Source organism: Pelmatolapia mariae, linkage group LG20, assembly GCF_036321145.2.
Source record: "Pelmatolapia mariae isolate MD_Pm_ZW linkage group LG20, Pm_UMD_F_2, whole genome shotgun sequence".
Classification (NCBI taxonomy): Eukaryota; Metazoa; Chordata; class Actinopteri; order Cichliformes; family Cichlidae; genus Pelmatolapia; species Pelmatolapia mariae.
In genome coordinates this window covers 32,628,278-32,640,047 of record NC_086244.1, presented here as the reverse complement: position 1 = coordinate 32,640,047, position 11,770 = coordinate 32,628,278, and positions in this window count along the sequence as shown.

Below are 11,770 nucleotides of genomic sequence, written 5' to 3'. Positions count from 1 at the left end.
GATTACAAGATGGGAGGGAGGGAGGGAGGGGGAGGAAGAAAAGAGTGCAGTAAATGACTACCGCTGTAACCTGGCTGTTTGTTGGACTGAATTTACCCTGGGACTTGGGTTTGAAAGGCTTTGATGGCGAAGTACAGGTGGGGAGACGAAGGGAAGGGAGATGGTAAACGACTACCGCTGTAAACCATTGGGCTCTTTACCTGTGGGTTTACCATCTGGGTGGGAAATTTACACCAGCGACCAGCCAAACGCTGGAACAGTTACTTTTCAACAAGCCACTTACACTGATAAAGATCCTTAAGATCGAGTCCTTCATAAAATCTAGCTGACTGGTAACCCTGATAAAGTTGCTCATGAATTACAGGGAGTTGGGGACAATAACAAAATTTTTAAAGTTTCCTGAATGGATGACCAGACAGACGGAAGGGAGAAACGGACAGCACAGTAAATGAGTACCACTGTAAAAGGCCACCAGTGGACTTCATCCCCAGGTGCTCATGCCTGGAATTAGGGCTAAGATGGTGTGAAGTTTGGAAGATGGAGGGATGGGATGTATGAAGTTCTGAAGTGGCCACGATAAGACAGGGAAGCCAGGGCATCACTTCCTAGTTTTGCACTTTTATCTTACTCGTTATATGCTGTAGGTCAGTTAAAACAGCCCTCAATAGGAGACAAATCGCCAGTTAAATAAATTGAGTGCTCCTCAGAATGGTGCTTGAAACAAATTTGAGGTGTATTAGCTAGCACTTCAATCCGATGGAAGAAAAACTGTCTTATTGATAGGATTAAACTAGTAGTCACATGCCGTCAGGTGGGTTGTGTTATTGGAGAGGCATGGAGCATGCTCACATGCCATTTAGTTTCTCTTTGTAGTTAATCCTCTGTTTATAGACTCTGTGACAAACACATTGAGCCTCTACTCTTACTGGATAATCTGTTGCAGACACCTGACATTGAGTGCTGTTGTTATTTGAGGCTAGCTGCTTGTTTTAAATGAGATCTGAAGTGTATCTTACCACAATCTGCTTGCTTCAGATGATCTTAGTGTTTTAGTTTAGGTTCAGTTATTTCCAGGTTAGCGGCCGTGTGCCTTTGGTGGCCAGGCAAGATGAGCATAAACATGCTGGAGTCTTAACTGCAGCTGGTTTGTCTACTTTAGTTCACATCTGAGGGTTCTTTAACATTTAAGTTCTTCAGACTGAATCAGTGGAAGTGGCAGGTGAATTGTGGTCCCATTGGAAGACAAAGGTAGCTTCCTGTGTTGCGTAGACCCACCTGAGCAAACTGCCATGGCTCTGCTCCCATCCCTTCCTGTTCCACAGCTGGCCGCTGGTGCTCATCCTCCTCTGGTTTTAGACCAGGACAAAGAACAAGGAGAGGAGAGTAATGTTTACATGCACACCACTGATTTCCTTATTTGGGATGAATGACTATGAATATTACGTGTGTGTGCTTGTGTAGGCATGTAGAAGGGTCATGTGTACATTAAGCAGATCAGGTAAATTTTTGAGGGGGGGAGGGAACGGATGCCTGGGATTTACCATCCCTTTTACAGGTTGCCTGTTAGTAACTCCCATCTGCTTTAACGGTTAAAGAGAGACAAACAACAAAGTGACATGACCTTTTTATCCCAGAACAGTGCATAGAAATGCCAGAATTGTCAGGTTGGTCAGCCAGGTGGATTTCGTATAACATGCAGGTGAGCCACGTCAAAGAAATAACCACCTGCCTCTAATATAGTTTTTTGTTTTGTTTTTTTTAAATAAAGAAAAAAGAAAATGTAGGCATGGCCAGTCTGAGGATTGGTTAGTCACCAGCCTTTCCTGACTTTACTGTGCATTTTGCTAACACATTCTGGCTCTCTTCTGTGAAAGTGTTGCACCCTCCTGTTCTTCTTCCTGGTCTACAGGGAGGAGCCTGTTCTAGAAACCAGTCTCGTGGTGTTTGTTTTTATACTTTATTTCCAACTTCTTTAAAAAAAAATGTCATAAACATATGTTGTCTATCAGTATTTAAAAAAAGAAAAATAAGAGGTGGAAGACTAGGGAATACTTATGTTGCTTTAGGTTTTTGTTTTTTCCTTCTCTCTGTGCTTTACCTGAATCTTTCTGATGATTTACAGTTGGTTTTAATAACCAATCAATCATCCTGCCAAATGCTGTTGTTGGGCAGTCAGGAGAAAGGCTGGCCTCTCGGCTGCCTGTCTAGAGCATCGCTAGGACAATTAGTGCTGGCTTTTTTTTTTCTGTTTGTTTGTTTTTGAACACACTGTTAGCTGAAAAGACAAAAAAAGGAAAGCAAACTTTATTCTCATGTACAAATCATTTTTATTTCTAGTTTTTATTGTATTTTTAAGTCCTTATTTTGGATGCTGAAGTAGTGATTTAAACAAAGGAACAGGAAAAAACAAGCTGTATGCAAAGTCTGTAAATATATAAAAAAAAAAAAATAGGAAAAAAAAGATGTGGGTTTGTTCATACTAGGCTATACACACGCACATGACTGGAAACTATTTGTAAACTAGCTTTGGTTTGTGTAATAAATTACTTTCTATAACACACAGCTCCTATTCATTATCGTCTCCAGGTTGGGGAGGAGCACTTTGGCTCAGTTAATAAACATGTAATATAAATGGATTGATGGTTTAGTGTTTAATGTACTGGTGCCTTTATGTCTTAAGATTACAACACTATGTCTGAATACATGACAGTAAAACTAGCACGGGAAATCTAGAGAAAAATCCAGACAGCAGCTGAGGGGAAGTGAAACGACTTGAGATGCAATAGAGCATTTTAAAAGGAACCAATTCTTTCTTCTTTTTTTTTTCCTTTTTAAGCCTTTACTCGAGAGATACATTTCAGAAAAAAAAGTAACATGAAGCAAAGACTCAACTCAAGGTTGCTGCAGCCAGAAACTAACTTAATGTTACGTGGGGGATGCACTAAACAATCTAAATGAGCTGCACAATACAGCTCAGGTGATCAGGGTTTAGGATTTAGTCTCTCACAGGAAGCTTCAGTCATGCTCTTACTCTTAAAGTCATCCACACTTAATTTGTGCTACAGGACGTGGTCATTATTTTATACTTTGTGGTCCGAGATCAGTTCAGACTGAGAAGTCTCAACTCAGGATGAAAATATGAAATTGCATTCCCACTGCACCTTTAAACATCAGAATGAGCTTAGATTAAATAAAAAGCTGATTCTCGCTGAAGTTTGATAAATAACCAGTTGTTAGGATGACTGCTGCTTGGGGAGCAGAAAGTAACACCATACCACTCAGAGATGATGTGCCTGCGCTGCAGAGAGTGTGTGGGATGCTGAGGTGAGGCAGTTTCAGCCTGCGTGGGACGGTGCTGGATGTTGTGGGGCAAGTAATCGAGAATCTGCGAGTGTGTGCGGAGTGTGGTGCCACTCGGTGTCCAGCAGTGGTTGTGTAATGCAGCGTGGAGGAGTGGAAATCCAGGAATAAAATGGATTAAATGTATGAGCAGGATGGTACTTGCATGGAGCTGAGCCTACATACACCTTTGTGCAACTTAAAGAAAAAAATACCTCTGTGTAGCACATGTGAGCAGTCAAACGGTACTGGTAAATACTGGTAAAAAAAAATCTGCCTGTGTCAGTTCCTTTCTTGTGCTGCCAGACACTTTGATATGAACACAGAAATCATGATTTGGAGAGTAATGATTGCCACTGGCATTAGAGTGCAAGAGGACACAGGAACAGAAATTAAGCATTCATTTAATATTCACAGAAGTAGCATAATAATGCCAGGCCTGATGAAAAAGGCTGTGAAAAAAATGACATTTCAAAAGGAGGGGATATCAGAAACTCCAGCTGCTTTATTATTTAAAAACAATGATGTGCAAAAATCTTGAGGCACCATCGTCTCTTTATTATTTTGTTTCCAAGCAGCCTGACTTTCTTGTCATTTTCTAAAGTGGTCTCGACCTATAGTTCTGAGTTTTCTGAGTTATAGTTTTCTGAAGGTCTTCCAAAGCTTTTCTTTAGACAAGTTTTCTTGCACAAACAATGAGCTATTAGCCAAAAACTTGGCTCAGTGGAAGGGTGGCTATCAGGAAACCATTCTTAATGAAGGAAAACGGAGAAAAGGCTGATGTATTACAAGTTACACATTAAGAACTGGACTGAAAATCAGCAGGAACAGGTCTAATAGAGTGATGAATCCAAAGTATACATTTGTGGTTCAAATTGTCATCAGTATATAAAGAAGAAGTCAGCAGAGAGGTACAACAGTGAGTGTCTACAGCCATCTGTAAAACACACTGGAGGCTCTTTAATGGTTTGGTGCTGCATTTTAGCCAGTAAGTTTGGGGTGCTTCTAGAAAACTGATGGAAGTAGACTCTGACCCACCATGAAAAACTATCTAGAATGCGTCTGATTGGCCACATCTTCATTTTTCAGCACAAGAATGATCTCAAACATACTGCCAGTGCAGTAAAACACCCAGTGGAGCACAATCAGTCATGGATTGGCCTCATCAGAGCCCAGATCTCAACATGATTGAAGCAGTGTGGGATCATTTTGACAGAACAGAACAAAAGGCAGCCAACATCCAAAGAAGAGCTTTGAATGTCCTGCACTATTTAAAATAAATAAAAGAAAGCTTGACTAAGAGTTCAGGCTGTGTTCAAAAATAAAGGGGATTTTGATTTTGGAGTTGTGCAAACTCTATTTTTGCCTTATGTACTGTATTTACATGCACATTTCCATAAATCTCTGCACCCGTTTCCCATTTCCAAAACATAAGAAAATGAGAGGTACTTTAAGATTTTTGCTCAGTACCAAGCATATATGGGAGAATTGTGTGGTATGGTTGGAGGGCGACAAATTAAATGATATAGAAAATATGTCTCTAGTATACAGTAGGAGGAGGTCACCAACAGTGAACTACAAAAGCCACAGTGGGCGGATGTGAGAGGAACCACGTCAACTTAAGCCTGCCAGACTGCAAAGGACCGACCTCCGTGACTGCGGACCTTCTTGTAGGAGAGGGCCTCATCCAGAAACAATAAGCTGTGTTGTACTCTATTCTTATTTTACCGACTCTGCCCTCATGATCTCATCTGTTTCCTGTTTGTCACTAAACGGGCACAGCCTCAGTCTCAGTAAAGTTTGCAATAACAGTATTAAAATGCTGTTACACTTGCAAAGTGGCAAACACAACACAGACACACAAGAAGCAACATTGTTAGTTTGTTGTAGTCACAGCTACACCAGCTATGACTATACAGACAGACACTTAAGACATATTAAGGGTATTCCCGACTTAATAAAAAGCACCTCCTCAACTGTGAGATCTCTGCTGGCTAGGCATGGAAATGGACTGGGGCTCTCTAGAGACGCATTCAGAGCGAAACCCACGAAGTCGAAGAGGAAGGAAGGAAGTTCGTCACTGCCTACTCCACCCAAAACTGGTGGCATGTAAGACATAAGACGCGCTGTCTCTAGCGCAACACTTGTAGAGGAATGAGCTGAAGGGGAGGGTGCCGATGCTGCTTTCTTTCTTTTGCTGTGTGGCTCCTTCCCCTCCCGTCTTTCTTTCTTTCTTCCTGTCAGTCAGTCTTTCCCTCTCTCCCCCTCCTTCCCTTCCCTTTCGCCTAACAGCCGGGGAAGACTAGCGAGCAACGCGGCTCAACTGCCGGCTTTATATACCGCTCTATTTTTAGCCACTCACGGGCCCGACTATTTTTAACCAATATGAGCTCATTGCCTGGTCCGCCTGTCCAATAAGATAAGAGGAAGATGAAGGGAGTCGTCCAATAGGTGCTAGGAAAAAAGAGAAGGGGGCGGGTTACACAAGAGCCTGTTATCTGCAGTGAAACGGTCGGCTTGTGAGAGAGGCAGCAAAGAAAAAGGAAAGACCTCTCACTTTGCTGCATTTCCAAAGGATCTTTTTGAAGTTCATCATTATTCGGATTCGCTGTTCTACAGCCCAAAGCGGATCTGCATGGAGGCAACGATCTTTTGTCTAATTATGCACCTAAAATTGTCTTTGATTTCTTAGAAGCGATAACGATACAATACATAGTTTTAAATTGTTTTAAAAAAATATTTTGTTGATCCCATTTATATAGAGGAGATTTTCGAAAAGTGTGTGAAAATCCAATTAACCTGCCTAAACCTCTTGTACCTTCCTTGCAGAAGTTTTCACATTATGTTTTAAATTAGCATTAGCTAGCAATTGTTATTTTAAATATGTTAAAAAAAATAGTTAGTGATAATCTTTCAGTAAAAGCTAACCCCAAACCAAGCTATAGCCCCTGGTTTGAATTTGTAGGCCAAAGACGGCCTTCCCAGGATGGGATGCCGTCTATTGTAGGCTGAACACAGAGAACCATTCACACTGACACTTAAGGCAAATTTATATTCTCCAATTAACTAAACCCCATGAATGCCTTTAAATGTTGCACTGAAGCCGAAGCACCCTGAGATAACCCACGTAGACAAAGGGAAACTCCACAGAGGATTCAAACCCAGCACCTCCTTGCTGTGAGTCAACAGTGCTGACCAGTGTACCACCCTCTTCTATCCAGATCCACTGAACACTATCAGCCAAGGGTAATTTAAGATGATTCTCATTATGAGACTGAAAAAACAAACAAAACAAAAAACATCTCGTCAACTTCCTGACAGGAAAAGATCTCATTTCATGTGAGCTTCACTGCAATTTAACTCTGGCCCAAGATACATGACTACAACAGTGTTGACGTCAAAAATGGCTGGCCCCTCAGTCTGGAACTATTTTTACTCACAACAGAAACATTTAATTTTCACAACAACGTTGTCTCGGCAATGAATAAACAACTATGGATTAAACTACTGCAGTACTATTAGTTTGCTGTGTATGCTACTGTCTTCATTTTATATTTGCCCTTATAATCTGCCAGTGTCGAGTGGCCCTCTCGAATCACATGCATTAGATCATATTACTAGATTATAATTACAGATTCATTATTATAATTACTACTTTGTTTATTAAACTTATTACTGTGATGTGAGCTAGTTTTAAGTAATTATATAATGCTAGGTACCTCTAACTTTATCATAATAGATTTGACTTTTATCCATAGAATAATTAAAGGTTTTAAATAAATGGTGTTGACTATGTAATAACAATGTAAAATATTTGCGTGGCTAGGGTTGTGGTTATATACAAAATCTTTAAGGGGGCTGCTGCCACCCATACCCACCTCTGGAAACACCTCTGTTTAAAACAACTTCATTTCATTCTTAAAAGAACATTTCCCCATTAATCAGCATTCATGAACAGTGTTGAGGTTTTCTAAAAACCAATACTGGCTGAAACTGACTGAGTGGTTTCACATATACATCATCCAAACAAGCCTGCAGTGAATCATAAAATGACGAGACTCGGAGTTGTGTCGTAACAATACCTATTTCCTTATTCTTAATTAGCAGAGCCATCCATGCGGCAGCTGCTGCCCAGATTTGCCTGTCACACCCTTATACTTTCCCGATAGTCATCTTTCAATTAGACGATCTTCGGTGGTGGCTTTGGACTGGTAGGACTGGCTGCTCGGTCCTCAGTGTGTGTGTGTGTGTGTGTGTGTGTGAGCGAGAGAGAGAGACTGGTGTGTAGTTTTTGTTATGACTTTGGACGGAGGGTATGACAAGGATTTCCCCGTGATTGTGACTCATCGATACACCCACCTATTCTTCTTGTTTCCAAAAGTTTTATTTTTAAACGCTGGGTGTCCTGTCACCAGTGGGTCTCTGTTTCTCCGGTAGAACAAGAATTACGATTCACGACACAGTTAAAAAATAAATAAATAAAAAACAGAAGACGAATAAAGCTGCCAGTTGGGTGTCTTAGCTGATACTTCATAAAAATGCTAATGTTTTGGATCTACTTTTAATTCACTAACAGCTGCCGCTCATCCCCAACAAAGCGCGCTCACGACAGCCGCGCCCCCGCACAAAAGGTTCCAACACATCATGATGTGAGCGCGGAGGACGAGAACGGTCAAGTCCACTCCCTCCAAAACACTCTCCACCCTGGCATATACTCCATATCATCTGCTAAAGAATTTAATTCCCGACCTCACCGTGGGATTAAACCGGACTGGCTAATTTAAAAAATATATTTAGCCCAATTTAAAATAGCCAAAAACCAAATCACGGCAGTCGTAAATGAAAGTTGAACCATTCTTGAGGATACAACCACAGTAATAACTTTTAGCTATGTAAGCGTTCTGTTTTATTCTAACATCTGAATAGTATATTAAAAACATAACACAAGGTAAGTTTACTCCACTCTGAGATGATTATTATCATATTCTTAGTATATTCTTACATATTCGCTGTAACAGTTCAGGCCACACAATGTCAGACTGACCTCTAGCGGTACAAAGTCGTCATTACAACTGTCGCTAGCCGTTCTGGTGAAAAGCCAGAGAGTACGGTTAGTCCAGAGTCTCGCGGGATTACGAGATCACATTCAGGTAAACGGTAAGAAGAAACGTAAGGTGGCAGCATAGTCCTACCCCTCTGATGTAAGTGCACTATAACCACTGTACTGAATGGGTGGCACAGACAAGGTTACAATTTAGCACCCTGACTAAATTATGGTCAACTTTTCTTTCTTTCCAGATGTTTATAGTTTCGATTCGGGCAGTTTATGCTAATATGAAAGTCACACGAGCATGCTAAATCTTTTCTTATAGGACAAATATGGCACATAACCTGTATATAAAAGAGTTAAATAAACACTGCTATCATTGAAAGCAATAATTAAGCAAGCAGTAATACAAAATTTGAAGTGACCTAGCTTGGAATAATGGTTCAAGCTAATTATGACTTTATGACTCTAATTACTCCCAGCCCCATTATATCCCATAGTGCAGTAAATAAACATGGCTACAGTTTGTAACGTTTGACCCTTCAGAGCTCTGGTGTTGATTCTCAGTCTGTGATTATTTGCATCAAAAGGCCACTTAAATGAAGCTGATGCTCGTTTGTTTTTACATCACTTACACTGGCTTGTGAACCATTACTGTCATTAACAATTACTGGCATCAGGGTTCATGTCATGTCTGCCTTATAGGGGTCCATAAGCCAAACAGACGAAAACGACGACAATGAGCTGCTCATTAACTGCTGCATTCTCACTCACTTCACGAAACACGGGGAATGTGCAGAGTTAATGGACGTGTGTCTGTGTGTGCCTGGTTTGCAGAGAATAGCTGCGGTGGGATCCAAGACCACTAACAATTGGTCTTAGCAGCCAGAGTTTGCATGCTAATTGACAAATGACGTAACGTGTCAAAGAGAAATCGGAGGCTTTTTGTTCAGGCTGACTGGGAGGTCATTAGTTGCAATTAACAAGCAGACTGACTCTGGCAGGATTAGCAACGAGCTTCTAATTATCCTGCCTTAATGACCCGAGGGTTTAGAAGGTTCCGGTAAGAGATGGATGCAGCATTAATGTTTTTAAGCTTGTCACTTTACACATTTTCTCTTTAGGTATTAGAAATGTGAACATCAGAACCAGGAGAAGAACCTGCATCATCAGTAGTACTGCTAAGTTGCTGGTGAGGATTTCTGTTTGGCCCATTACTGACAGGTGAAACTGTAGCTTTACCAGATTATTGCACAATTTCAACCAGCTGTTTACAAATTGCACATCGAAAGACAACAAATGCTGACTCAGTAGAGACTCACATGTGTAAATGATTACTCCAGCATCCCATTCTTCCTCATTTTCAGTCGCAGTAGCGTTATTCTAAAATGTCACGTCTGACTTGACGTTTAACACTTTACCAACAGAAGCTGTAGAAACAGCTTCAAGGTGCAGTAGGAAAGGAAATATTAAAAGTTGTAGCATGAAATTCCATTTCCCCAACACTTAATCAAAGTAATCCACGGTAAAAACACATAATATCTGTGGGGGTTTCCCCCAAAATTGGGCTGTATTTTTATTTACCTACAGTGTACAGTACACTAGTGAAAGAGGGAAACAATTCTGTTTTTTTACCAGAAAGAAGAAACACCAGAAGTGATTTTAAGTAGTGAGTAACTTCCAGATATTTCAAAGGAACTCTATTTCCCTTTTTAACCTGTAAGTATGCTTTATTTTTAGGAGTATGGCCATATTATGGAATAGCTTATACTTCCCTTCTTACATCGTGTGTACATCTACGTTTTAGGGGTACAGATGACATAATGGAGAAGCTTAACCTCCCCATTTTACATTGTATGCACAACTGACTTTTTTAGGGATGTGGGCCGAAGTATGGAGTGGTTTTAACCTCCCCATCGTATATTGTATGCTTACATTACTTTTAGGGTCACTTATAACACTTAACCTTGCCTTTTGAGGATAAGGCTATAGCAACACTTGTGGTATTGAAAGAGTGTTTGTTTTTCCACTAAAATACGTAAAAGTTACTCGCTTACCGAAGGTGCATAGAGTAAAAAGGTTTTTTGAATTCTTTCTAAAAAATTGTGTTGTTACCTCCTTATTCTAGTGTACTATCTGCTAAGTTTTTTTAAAGGTATGATTATACCCTAAATTCAAATAAAATACTTTCTAATGTAATGCTAAATCTGGAGGGCAACATTATAAAGTGCTATGCATTTTTTTTAAACTATCAAAACACCAAAACACAAGTGATACAACACGTCCAAACATAAAACATTTGGATATCTATTGCATAGGATCTCTCTGTCCTGCGTTACCTGTTTGTCTAAAACACAAAACTAGCCCGGGCGGTTAGTGTGGGACATGATGACTGTATAAAAGCAACACTACTATATGCACTGTTTTACTTGCAGGTGATCTCAGCATGGGTGAAAAAAGGACTGGCACTGCTATAATGAGAGGTAAGCAGTAGTACTGCTGGCTGTACTGTAACTGCAAAAATAATAATGCATTGTTTCTAAGTGATACAAAACAGCACATGAATATATCTGAGGTTCAGTTATGCTTATTTTCCTTGACCACACCCCGAAAGAATCACTTAATTACCAAGAGATGCATTTGCAGTGACGTCTTGCCCAAGGTCACTTTAGTAGTGCATAGTGTCATCACAAGGGGAGTCTCTATAGATAGAGAGAGTTTTTCTCCTTCACTAATTGAATAACTTAATTAATGAGCGGGTTTGACCAGATTTGACCTCCACGAACTGTAAGCTTTATGAGGTTGTGTAAACACCAAGACAGAGGACATCTAATCACATAATTAAACCGCTGGGTCATATTTAAAGAAAAACCTGCACTAATTATGCAATAACAAACAAGCTTGGAGAATAAATCATTTACAAAGCAGAAATCCTCAGAGGGAGCGTATACTTGTTCATTTGCACGTAACCTAAATTCATTATTTATCCAGGAGAATGAATAAATCGTCCCCGCTAGCCTGTGATTGAACTTGAGCTGGTGAAAAATTCAGCCCGGCGCAGCTGTACTCCAGTGAGTCGGTATCTAATGAAAATAACAGAGCAGGAGAGAAGGCACGGGCTCGGTAATGATTGCATTTGGGTTAGGAGTGGAAAAAGAGAAAATAATGAGGATAAGGAAAGAGACTGAGGGGTAGAGTTTGGTGTTTTGTGTGGGTTGTTTTGGAACTGATTGTAAGATCTCACTCATTTACTTTTAGTGCACCTCTTGGCTCGGCCCCTGATTGTGTTTCATGAGTTGGTCTCACCTGAACGCAGTCCTGAGGCTGGAACCTGCGGTTCATAGAAACGCTAAAAACCTTTTTCACCTCTCATAAAAAGTAGAT